This window comes from Oreochromis aureus, linkage group 7 (genome assembly GCF_013358895.1).
Source record: "Oreochromis aureus strain Israel breed Guangdong linkage group 7, ZZ_aureus, whole genome shotgun sequence".
NCBI lineage: Eukaryota > Metazoa > Chordata > Actinopteri > Cichliformes > Cichlidae > Oreochromis > Oreochromis aureus.
Window position 1 is genome coordinate 9,621,621 of NC_052948.1, and position 12,027 is coordinate 9,633,647.

The 12,027-nt window shown below is 43.0% G+C and overlaps 1 protein-coding gene across 7 annotated transcripts in view; it reads right to left on the reverse strand.

Annotated features, from left to right (window-relative positions):
• Positions 1–12,027, reverse strand: part of frmd4a (FERM domain containing 4A) — a 94,111-nt gene that overhangs the window by 34,679 nt on the left and 47,405 nt on the right. The window contains exon 1 of one of the 7 annotated variants that reach the window (XM_039615154.1): positions 243–631. The exons of the other annotated variants lie outside the window; for them this stretch is intronic. The gene's annotated coding sequence lies outside the window, so the exon portion shown is untranslated. Of the gene's footprint in view, positions 1–242; positions 632–12,027 lie in introns of those variants that run through there. 7 annotated transcript variants of the gene reach the window in all.

Below are 12,027 nucleotides of genomic sequence, written 5' to 3' on the forward strand. Positions count from 1 at the left end.
AATTGGTTAACATGCATCCTCAAGCCTGACTCACCACCAAGAAACGCTGATATTTAAAGACCAGAGATGAAAGTGAGGCATATACCACTACAGTGCTGTCTGAAGCAGCCATGTTCACAGTGTTTCATTATTTCTTCGCTGGGGCTGACAGCACAATTACACACACACACACACACACACACAGTTGACAGTGATGCTTGGTCAGTATAAGCGACCGCAGTAAGGTTATCATTAGTTAGTACCTTGCAAATAAATGCTCACTGCCACCCACAGAAGCCGGCTCCAAGATGGAGAGGAAAACAAAAATAAAAATAAAAAAAATTAATCCCAGAAAGAAATGAGTCGTGTTACAGCCAGAAAATCCTCAAAAAACACCCGCTTTTCTGTCCGGCCTAGAGGATGAGGCACATCAGCATCCATGTTTGTGACCATTAGTTACATTAGTTGCGAGCTGGCCGTATAATCCCGTCTTCTCACGTCTTCGCCGTTCAAGCAAAAAATAAATAGGCGCTAATTAACGGCGACCGTGGAGCGTTTTTCAAGCGAGGGTTCTCTCTCATCCCTCCTTGTGGAAAGCACTCAGCTCCACGGTGCTAGTCCCGGTCGACCAACCCCCGCCCACCCCCTCCCCACACCTTTCCCTACCGGCACCGTGCACAAACGGCGTGTGAACGTGCGGAACGCGGGAGACCGTACCATCGGTCGGCAACCGAGGGGGACGGCCGGAAGAAGCGGCTGACTGTGCTCCAGTCTGCCCTCACTTCGCCAGCTTTGCTTCTCGCTGTCACCGGAGTTGCTTCGAAAACACGGGAATAATGGAGGCAAGATGTGGGGGCGGGGAGAGGAGGAGATGAGGGGGAATTTTCTGCAGCGGCAGCTCGCAGCCATGAGAAACTGCAGACCTCTCTCTCTTTCCTGATGTGTGTGTGTGTGTGTGTGTGTGCACCCAAACATCTGTGTCTGCAGGACGGTACTGAAAAATAACAACGTAAAGTCTGCCTACTTTAAGAAATCCGCTGTGTAGGGGCAGGAAGAGTTGAGACTATCTAATATGAGTGATCACTTTTAAATCTGCATGTAACAAGTGTACTGTGACAGAGCTGCACAAACCTTCAAATGTTGGTTATACCCTGCTAAAAAGCAAACAAGCAGAGGTTTCTGTCTCGATCTTTGGTTTGCGCTCCCTCTCTCTGCCTCTCCCTACAGCTTGTAGCTTCCTGTCTGCACTTTCAAACACAAATCTTGCTCACAGGTTTGGCTTGCTTGAATGAATCCTGGCCCTTCAGTCCACTGCAGCCGTTGGACTGACTCTCTCTTTTTTTGTATGACCTAAATTGGGCACTTGTGTTCACCTTGCACGGCTGGAACAGCAGCCGTTAAAACCGCAAGCTGTTAACATAACAAAATCAGTCTGGTTTGTGGATCCATAAATAGATACTAAGGTGTGCAGCGGAGGGTGCCTATAAAAAGTTTGAATGATTCAGCTATTCTGCTTTTTACAACAAGAAGCAGTCCCCATGTTATGAAAACAGTGTGAGGACCCATGCAAAGCAGGTATGCATGTGGCACACCTTTTTCCTGTCTGTCAAGGATACCTGGCTATTTGTTGTCAAATGGCTCTCTAAAATTTGTGTACTTGGTGTCATTCCGTTTATTTGAGTGAAATGCAGTTGCGCCATATGTGATTCATTGAAATGCTCTCTTCCCAAACATTTAGCAATATTAAGATGCAATTACATTTTATAAGCTTGGCTTGAAAAGCTATCTTGCAATCTTGTATGCTGCAACCCCAAAATTCAGCTTAGTTTGCTAAATGTAGAGGGTCACATGAGAAACGAGGAGGTGTATCCTTTTTCCCTCCTGCTGGATTTTTCTGTTTCTGGATATTTTTGGCCTGCTCCAGACACCGGAAACTGGCCTGTCCAACTTAAACATCTCCAGATGACTCTTTCTTTGGCATTAATACATACAGCCGTCCCCTCATTCTTTTTCTCCGGTCAAATTCACATCTCCGTTTATTGGTAGCTTCCTCAATTTGCTGTCATAAGAGTCCTGTTGTTTAACAGTGCCAGGGAGATTGAAAGAGGGGGACAGAGGAGATTAGAAGCAGGATCCTGAACTCTTACACTGCATGAGTCTATGAATGATTCCTCGTGTGTGGCATGGATGAAGCTGAATCACAGAAAAAACATAAATAAAAAGGAGGGAAGAAGGGAAGCAAGGCAGGAAGGAACAATAACAGGCAACTGTGATTTACTGAGCCACCCTATCCAGTGTCCATGGCCCTTATCTTCCCATACATACTAACCTCTCCATGACCTACAGACAGTATTGCCAAGAACTACAAAGTGAGAAACACTTGTAGGTGTAACATTTCTGGACCCTGACTGAGCCTTGTTATGGAGCCAGTTTGCTTCTATTCTGGGCTGAGGTGTGGCCGTAATAATGAGGTGCTGATTTAGTATTTTTCTGCAGAGTACCGGTCCAAAGGGGAAAGATCTGAATGGCTGAGGTGGGTTTAACAGGGTAGAGTGGGGCTTTAGGGTCAGACAGGGAAACACGGCTGTTGGTCTGTGTTGAGAAAGGTAAGCTATGTTGGTGGAGCGCAATATAAACACCGCTGAACGGTTAATTGAAGCAAGATGGAGAATCTCCTCGACCCTAACTGTGGGATGATGTGGTAGGCAATTAAGACTGACACACACACACACACACACACACACACACACACACACACACACACACACACTCTGTCTACCGTTGTCTGCTTCTCCCACATATTTATGGAGACTAAATAAACAGACACTCTTAAACACGTCACTTTGAGAGCAAGTGTGCTGTGACACAAGCACTCCGATGATGATTTATGATGCTGAGATCATTACATCTGAACAGGCTTTACGACTTGTCTGCAGTTTGAACGCAACAGCATCTACGAATGGTGCAGATTAGATTACAATGCAGAAGAAAAATAAAACATTGGGAATACAGTTTCAGTTCAGTCCAGTAGGTTATTAAAGACCTGATGGAAAAATAATAGCAGGGCCAAATCCTGTCTTCCCCCTCAAACTAGTGCTTCACAGAGTGGCAGAGTGAGATGGAGCAGGGAGGGTCAAGGAAAGGCAGCCAGGAATGTCTAGAGAAAAGACTGACCGTCGAGATCTGTTTTGTTTGTACAAGTGTGTATATGGGAGCGTGCGTGCGTGTTATTGTGTGTGTCTGTGAGCTCCACCCTCACTGCCCGTGAGTGACTTTGGGACTGAAATGTGGTTCCAGTTAGGGCGTTTTTTAAAATCAGAAACATACTGGCACTTCAAACAAACTGGGGATATTTTTGAAGCCAACTCTGCTTTGTTCTTATTTTACTACAAAGCTCCATTCCCAGACTTCCACTAAAAAAAACAAGAAAAACCAAAAAAAACCCCTTTCCCAACTCATTTTAATATAGAATCACAACTCTGACTAAAACTGACAGACGGAGACGCTTATGAATTTCAAAAACCACACGGGCACTTTTAGCGGGAACAGTAAAGACATCGGGAATCATGCTGTATAAAAGATTTTTGCAAGATCCAAACTTTTGTTGCGTTGAAGTCACACCAATCCACCTCTGCCTTCACATCTTAAGTTCAACCTCGCTGCCATTTGCACCCTTAGGAGCCTCGATTCCAAATGAACTGAAAAGATAAGACTTTTGCCTTTTCTCGCTTCATGGTGAAAACTGCCAGAAGGCATTTCTACTACACACACGCGCACGCACGCAAGCAAAATGTACATTCATCGACAGATCAAAGTGTCATCAAAGGGTCTCTAAAAATATGCACAATGTGAGCCAGTGGTTTGTGCTTCGTAAAAAGATTGTGTGGATAAGAGAAATAAAAATAACAGGTGTGATGATAACACATGAAGACACAGCAATAGTTTTTTTTGTGCTGGTAGAGTTAATCTGAATATGCCTTACAGTCATAACATTAGACTTCACCTTGTTCCGCTTGATTCCTCATGGTCTGAAATTCTTCTTTTTATTCTTTGCAGATTACACACTGAAAGGTCACATTGCCTAATCCCAAAATAATGAAGTGCTTTCTTATCCCCCCCCCCCCTCCTTCCACACCTATGTTGTTCCTGTAAGAGTCAGTTGTGTGGAGTTATCTCTTTATGCTTAATTAGCTCCTGCTCGCCTCCTCTTTGTTTCAAGCCCATATCGTCCTTGTGTTTGTCTCGGTTCTTCCATTTCCTTTTTTTTGTTTTGTAAATCCTTCATATACATTTGTTTCAACTGCACTTTGTGGTTGAACAAAATTTTGGCCTCACAGACGTACACGTGTGCACGGGCGGCTCACACACAGAACCAGCAGTTATATTTAAAACTCTAAAACAACACCACAGTCTCCTATGATTACATCCAAGCAAACAAGCACAATGCGGTGATACAGCGCCACAGTGTGTCAGTATAGGAGGGAATGGCCGCAGGCTGCTTTGATTATTCAGTGTTTATTTTTTTATGAAAATGAGACGTACAGAAAGAGTCAAAAGGGCTTATTCCACTTTCTAAAGGTGGCTCCCGCAGTTCATGATTCTTTTCATGTCTTCTCTCAGATGACTTTTCTCTGTCACCTTTATTGGAATGGACCATACAGTCTATCTGTGTGTCTATCTGTGTGTCTATAAATGTACTGAGAGTGCCAGCAACCTGAAAGAAGAGTACAGAAGTTCAGCACAAATAGGTATGAGTGATGTCATGTCTTCTCAATGAAACACAGTCTCAGTGATTGCGGGGGCTGATCTGAGAGGATGTGGACTGTCAGTGTTCACAGGGGAAGGATCTTTTACCCCTACACCTCCTCTCTTCATCTATAATTTAGACAATGAGAAATCACTGTAGACCCAAGCGACCCTGTGTTCACTGATACTGCTGGCACTGCACTCAGAAGGACAGTGTGACGTAGAGAGGAGTGTTTGGTTCTGCACAGTATCCTTTTTATACAGTGTGTGTGTTTGCATCTGTGTGTACAACCCACTGAACTTTGCTGATCAATGAACCTTCCTTGTAGAGCTCTTTTTATCTTTGCTTTTTTTGGCTTTTGTTTGATGTCCCATAAGCAAAAACCAAAAAAAAGGAAAACCCTACATGTTTGTGTGTGCCCTCGTGGCGTAAACTCAAGGGCACTGAGTGCTGCAGAGCAGTTGAACCCATGTGGCCTCTATTCCCTGCCCTGTGACAAGATGGAATACCAAACACGCTAATCATTTAGCATGCTGAATATTAAACAGTGCTGTCTGCAAGTTCTATTTGTGTGTGTGTGTGTGTGTTTGTGTCCTAATGTATTCTACTAGTCTATTAAACATGTACCCTGAGACCAGAAACAGCAGGGGAGAGTTTGGGGTAAAAGGTGCCTAAATCCTCTCTGTGCCTTGCTGATTTTGCCTGGTGTGTGTGTGTGTGTATGTCCTCTAGATCCAAAGACCCTCTAGGCTAATTAGGGAAACAGCCAAAGAACAACACCATTCAAAGCACTGGCTTTACAGGAGCTTGGTGAGCTTCCATCCTCATAATACTTCAGAGATTTTCAAACCACCCACTTCTTTAGCTGAGTGCATGGAAACATCCTGCAGTGTCAAGTGCACACACGCACACATGCACACACACTCTCGCGTGCACATAAATGTTTGACCAGCCTCACTGCTCCGTGCTCGCCAAAGTAAGATGCAAACAAAAGTTGCCATAGCAACGTTCTAGGAGATCTAGCCTTGTCTGTCACTCAGTCCTGTGCCAGAAATGTAGGGCACTTAAAGGAGGAGGCACTGTCACACAATGGTCAGACATTGTAACAAAAATAGGTATGACTGTGGTGTACAAGTGTACAGCAAAAAGGCACGCAATAAAGGCTTCAAGTGATTCAGTGCAACTGATGACAGCATCATGATGTCTGGTGAAAAAGACAAGGGAACCCTTTGCTCTACCAAGCCAGTATGTACTCATAATTTCACACATCTGCACCTTCACTATTCCAGCTCGCCTTCACAGGGAATTGGCAAGGGAGAAGGCTGAAAAGGGTAAGGAAGACAGATTGGAGAAAAAAGGAGAATACATGAGAGATGAGCCAGGCAGAGAAATCGACACAACATATAGAAGAAGCTGAAAGCTATGAAGTGATGGGCTAAACAGGGTGCAGCCTAGAACATTTCTTCATCTTGCTTCAGGATCTATTTCGAGGTATTATAATGAAAAAAAGGGGAATGAAAAAGAGTTATCGGCCCCTCCACAAGTCCCGTCCTGCAGCCTGTCTAGTCAGTTTGAACTGTGCTCTATAGCTGGGATTTATCAATCCATAACTTTGGTTCGTTGTGACTGAGCTCCATTACGACGCACTTGATTCCTCTGAGGTAGGGTAGTGAAAAATGACCCAGCTCATCTGCAGGGAGAGCCCTTTGGCATTTGTGTGTGGTCTGTGCACAGGTGTGTGTAGTGTATATATATATATATATATATATATATATATATATATGGATGTGGGTGCAATTCCTGTCGTCCAAAGGGAATCCTGTCACAGTAAAGATATTAAAGGTTATCCATTTGTCCACTTTGCCTCAAGGAAATTCTCAGTCTGAAGGTTTGGAAAGCCTTTTCTCATTAAATAAAAACAGCTGATAAATCAGAGAGTTGCCACAGTTACAGGAGAGAAAGAGTCCATTTTTTAAGTTAGGTAGTTTGTCAGAAGACTGCTTTTTACCATATGGCGCTTGAACACCTTGAAATAATAATAAAAAAAGATGCAAGCATGCACATACTACATCTCTCTGACCATCTAGCTTATAGTACACTCTACACTGGCTTTTGAAAGCACCTGATTAAAAAAAAACGGCTGTGGTATAGAACCTCAACAAAGCTTACCATTCCTAAAATCTAAGCTGTGGATGTATATGCATTCACTCTCATTTAGGGGCACAATGAGCTACTTTGAACTGGAGGAACCATTTCATGTCTTACCAAATTTTCAAGGTAGTCTCTACTTTTTGTTTGTCGGCATTAGAGAAACTAGGAACCATCAAAGTTCTTGGAAACATTTTTTGAGGTCTTTTGTTAGCTCCTCCTTCAGCATAGACAGAGTGCTTACTGTACACATGTAGTTGTACATGTGTTGATTTGTGTGGCGCTTGCAACTGCATATATATTAACTGCTAGAATTCCTACCCAGCTGCTTGAGAGATTCAGACACAGTGAAGCAATTTAGAGAGAAAATGAAGAAGATTAAATAACATTAATAATACGATGATAAAAAAACCCCACAACAATCATGGCTTAATGAAAGCTACCCTTGTCCACAGACTGGTAACATGCTGCACAAATGATTCATTAGTCGAATTTTAATTTCATCAACGGCACCAGGAGCCTCTGCCTCTTGTTAGTGAATCATTGCATACTTAACAACGCAAAAAGAAAATAATCACTTGTAATGTTACGTTATATAACTTAAAATAGCACATTTGGGTGCTTTCACCACATGTCGTTTTTTTTTTCCAAGTCTATTATTATCACAAAAGATCCAATCATGGCATCCTCCAGCTTGTTGTGAATGTGGTCTAGTTGTTGCTATGCCAACCACATAGCAACAATACTTCATGTAAGTGTTCCTGCTAACTGCAAATGCAAACAGGCAAAAACCTCAGAAATGTATAGCGGTCTTGGTGGACCACCCCAGCAGATAGTTACTGTTTGGGACGATACAGTAACTTGTCAGATCTGAATGTTTTGACTCAGGCAAATGTTGATATTTCTCTCATCTCAACAGTTTAATACACATGCAAAACTCTAAACCTCTGTTCAGTAAACACATGTGGACTCACTGTTAGAGGGTATAATATCCGTACAAACAGAGGATCTGAGAGACCCTGAGAGGGATTTCCCCAGATATTTACCAGATTCTCGTAGTAATCCTCCGGGATTACCATTCTATACCGTGGCCCTAACCTTTGAACTTAAAACATTATAAGCTCTTACATCCCCAACACTAATGCCGCATTTAAACCTATCTCTTCATTCGCTGGAAGAGGACCACCTCCAAAAACCTTATATCATGTCCGTTCTGGCCACGATTCAGACACACTGAGAGGATTTAAAGGGATACCCGCCAGCTTTATGGAGCAGGCTTCTCAGCCTTGGCCCCATAAAACACTGACCAGATACTGCAAACATGTTCAACATCCAAATAGTCTCCAACATGGTAACTGATGCCTGGCAGAGTTATTTAAAATCAGATAGTCTCAGTAATTCTCAGTTTTTCACGCAACAACGATGGATGGTTTTCCTTTAAAAAAGTATGACTACCATCCTGTTTATGTCCAATATCGTGCCTTAAACCAGAGAATCAGATTAATCCTTCTAATACTGTACTGCATGTGTGAAGATGTCAGTGTGCGCCCATGCATGTGCCTGTAATTAATTAAAAGTGAGAGGCCATCCTGTGAAGGACTCTGATATATTTTTACATCACCAGAGAAATTATATTCTGGCACGGTTGATAGCTGCTAAATGATAATATCGCACATGGAGAATTAAATTGGAGAAGGGTGTTGTGCTTTAAATATTTAACATGTAACAGGGTTGCAGATCATAAGAAGCCTCATCAAACAACTTTATAGCAACAAAATGTGGACAACGATTCAGTCTTTGATTGTGAATTATGATTTACGGAGTGAAATTATAACTTAGAGTTCAACTCCTGATGAATCAGTTTGAAGAATTTTTCTTGCTTCAAACATGATCAAACAACGACAAGCTTCGCTCTCCTCTCCTTTTTCCTCTTCCTCTTTCACACATCCATTTACACTCACACACTGGGTATTTGATAAACCTGGGAATGGAGCACTGGAAATGTTTTCCAGACGAACTATGCAAATAAGTCCTAATCCCCAGGGATACACTGTAAACGGCTTGAACCACCAACACAATCTACAGAGGGGTATTTGTGTGTGTATGTGTGTGCGTCGATGCAGGGATATCAAACACAAACACGCCTCCAGCTAGTTGCCAACAAATTAGAAAATTACAAGTAAATAAACAAAGTACTGGAAAAATTTGGTACAGTGTCGATTCTGGCCTTCTACCCCTCCCATCCACGAACCCTTTCTGCCGGTTGTGGGAAAAGATTTTCTCACATGCAGATCCTGACTTTGGCATTGAGAACAAAGACTGCTGCCAGACAGCCCTAGCGATCAGAATTCTTCAGCAGGAAGTCACAAGTTCAACTTCATCCTTTATCCAATAATTACTTGGCTGGAAAATGGGATAACGTTGGGAATAAGCAAGGACACAGAGATTTCGGATTCTGGACATTTGCCTGCCAGTCATAAGGTTATTTACCGACATCTGTTTCAGTAGAATACTTTACAAATTGACGATAAATTGAACATGAGCGTAAGAGAGACTTCACAAAGTAGGCTGATTACAATCGTGACCTAATTCAGGGGAGCTGCTGGCAATCACAGTGGATTCTTCCCAACACTGTACTTTGACTGAGAGCCAAAAGTCCACAAACAAAAGCAGTAACTGGACAGATACAAATGAACCAAGTCTTAGACAGAAGAAGGATTGTGTATCCTATATCGTAGGGTGCCGTTGCTGCGTCTCTGGTTCGTATCATAAAGTACCGGGACCATTCAGTGGGAAAGGAATACATCCAATGACAGAACTTTTCTCACAGGAAACGGCACCAGATGAGTTTGGTGGGAGTAAACTGGCTTGGATTTCAGTGTAAAATATGAGCCAGGAGAGCCTACGAGCTAATGCACCATAAGAGTTACAACGAATATACCTTATGCGTGCAATCTTAAATATGCATAAAATTTTTCAGTGGTATTGTGTTGCTAGGAAACAGCTTGGATCAAAGTTTATTTGTCATGTAGGAGAACCAGTTTCCTGTCAGCATTGTTATTAGCAAGAGCTGTAACAGGAAGCAAACTGAGTCTATCTAGGATGTTTATCTTGTCAAGTCTAAAAAGCTCCACGGGGATGCTGAACACGCTTGCCTAACAAGTCACTTCAGATTGTTATGAATAAAATGATGGCTTGGAGTAATTTTTGTGAGTTGTATTACACTGATGACTACAGGTTGATTAAAAGAAAAAAACAAAACAAGAAACAAAACAACAAATCCTGCAGCTCAGGGGAAGTCCGACCACCTGCGTTTGCCATAGTCTTTACTGTTGCGTCTTCCCTGCGCAGGATATCCTGCCTTCGGGATGGGGTGGGATGATAAGAAGGGGGTTGGTAGGATATAAATGAAAAAAAGAAAAGGCACAATGTGCACAGCTGAAATCAATGCAAATTGGAAGCAGCACGAGAAATGACAAACAAATACCCTGAGACACTGTGTAACGCAGCACAGCCGAGCGCTGCCCTGTTGGTACTAACCCTGTTTAAAGGGTCACATCACCAGAGGAAAATGTGTGACTGGAGGCTGTTGAGTCAATATTACTCAGCCTGATGTATGGAAGTGTGAACACACGGCTCCCTCACAAGAGAAATAAGTGTACGTCTGTGTGAGCAAACAACATTTCACAAATGCCGTCTGCTGGTTAATGCAGCGCTACAGCTCCATCGCACGGGGCGATGATCCGCACAACATGCAAAGCGTTGTTGGTGCAAAATCATCACCTTGATGCACAGTACATTCCCACATGGAATGAGCATACTGGACTGCTGGTGATGCAAGCCTTCACTGGTCACAGTTAAAAAGACTGCAGGGAGAAAGAGCTGAAAGGAAAAGCAGTTGAATTTTAAGTAGGAACAAATTTTGAACAAGAAAGTTTGAGAGTAAAACAAGGCACGGCATGGTCCTGGGACAGGTTAGAGCCACGACTGGAAATGTTTTCCAGTTCAAGAGAAGAAAAAAAAGATGGAAAAGAAGTGCAGAAAGTGAAAACAGGTTGGTAGAAGTTAAGGCCTTGTCTGTGTCTATCATTCCGGCTCTCTTTCTTTCTTTTCCCCTCTCTCTCCTATTGTGTGTGTGCCAGTTGTGTGAGGCTGGGTATCTCATTAACAGTAATAGAGGAAGCCAGGCAGGGCGGCAGTGAGCCAGGGATATCCCCATCCCACAGTCTGACACACTGACCCCTCCTTCTCTGCTATTGAAACTCCCACCGCTATTAACTGCTCCACCTTGGACTGTACCACTTTTCCAGGCCAGGGGAAATATTGTTGAAAGAACTTCTCCAGAGGATGTTTAGGGAGCATTAAAACAGCCCCTCCTGAAAGGTGCCTTAGTGTGGCCTCTGTTGGACCAGGATGGGGTCGTTAAGGATGGCTTAGACTTAGGGAGGCCTTGTAAATTATTTCAGCTTCCTCTGATTGTGTTACCCTCCCTCAGGATGCTTAAACCGAGGAGCTACATAAAACCACATTTGAAGACAAAAGTTAGAATAACAATCCAGATTATTCTCCTCTTGAGAATAAAAAGGGAATCGGAGAAAAAAGGCAGGAAAACGCGCATGCTGTGTATGTTTATCTTTGTGTGCATGTATGTGCTGATGAATTTTTGCTATGCAGTGTGCTTCTTATCATTTAGCTACAGGCCTGGTGAGTCTGTTGGGTTTGTCCTGGTGGTACCAGCTGCATACAGGGCAGGTGAGATGCTTGGGGAATACTAATGGGTCCATGAAAGCCCTGTGCATCAATTCAGACGTGGTGAAGTGAATACTGATCAAGCTTTTTGCTGAATCACAGCTAGACAGGCACAAGGCGCAAAAGAAGCTGCTGCTTTTCCACAAATAAAATAATGCAGACTAGAGAAAGGGCTTGCATTATTAAAGCAAATTGACACATTTAGAGAACACAAAGTTAGCAGGGAGTGAAATGTGAGGCAAGGGAGACAGAGAGACCAGACAGCTTACAAAACAGCCTCTATGTGTGTGTTTTTTTGTGCAAGCATCCCCCTTTTAGATGCCCATAGAAACACTTACCAGCTTAACAGCTTAGTTACCACCTCTTTAATACTGACCTTGGCAACGTAACTTCCTGTTGTGTAT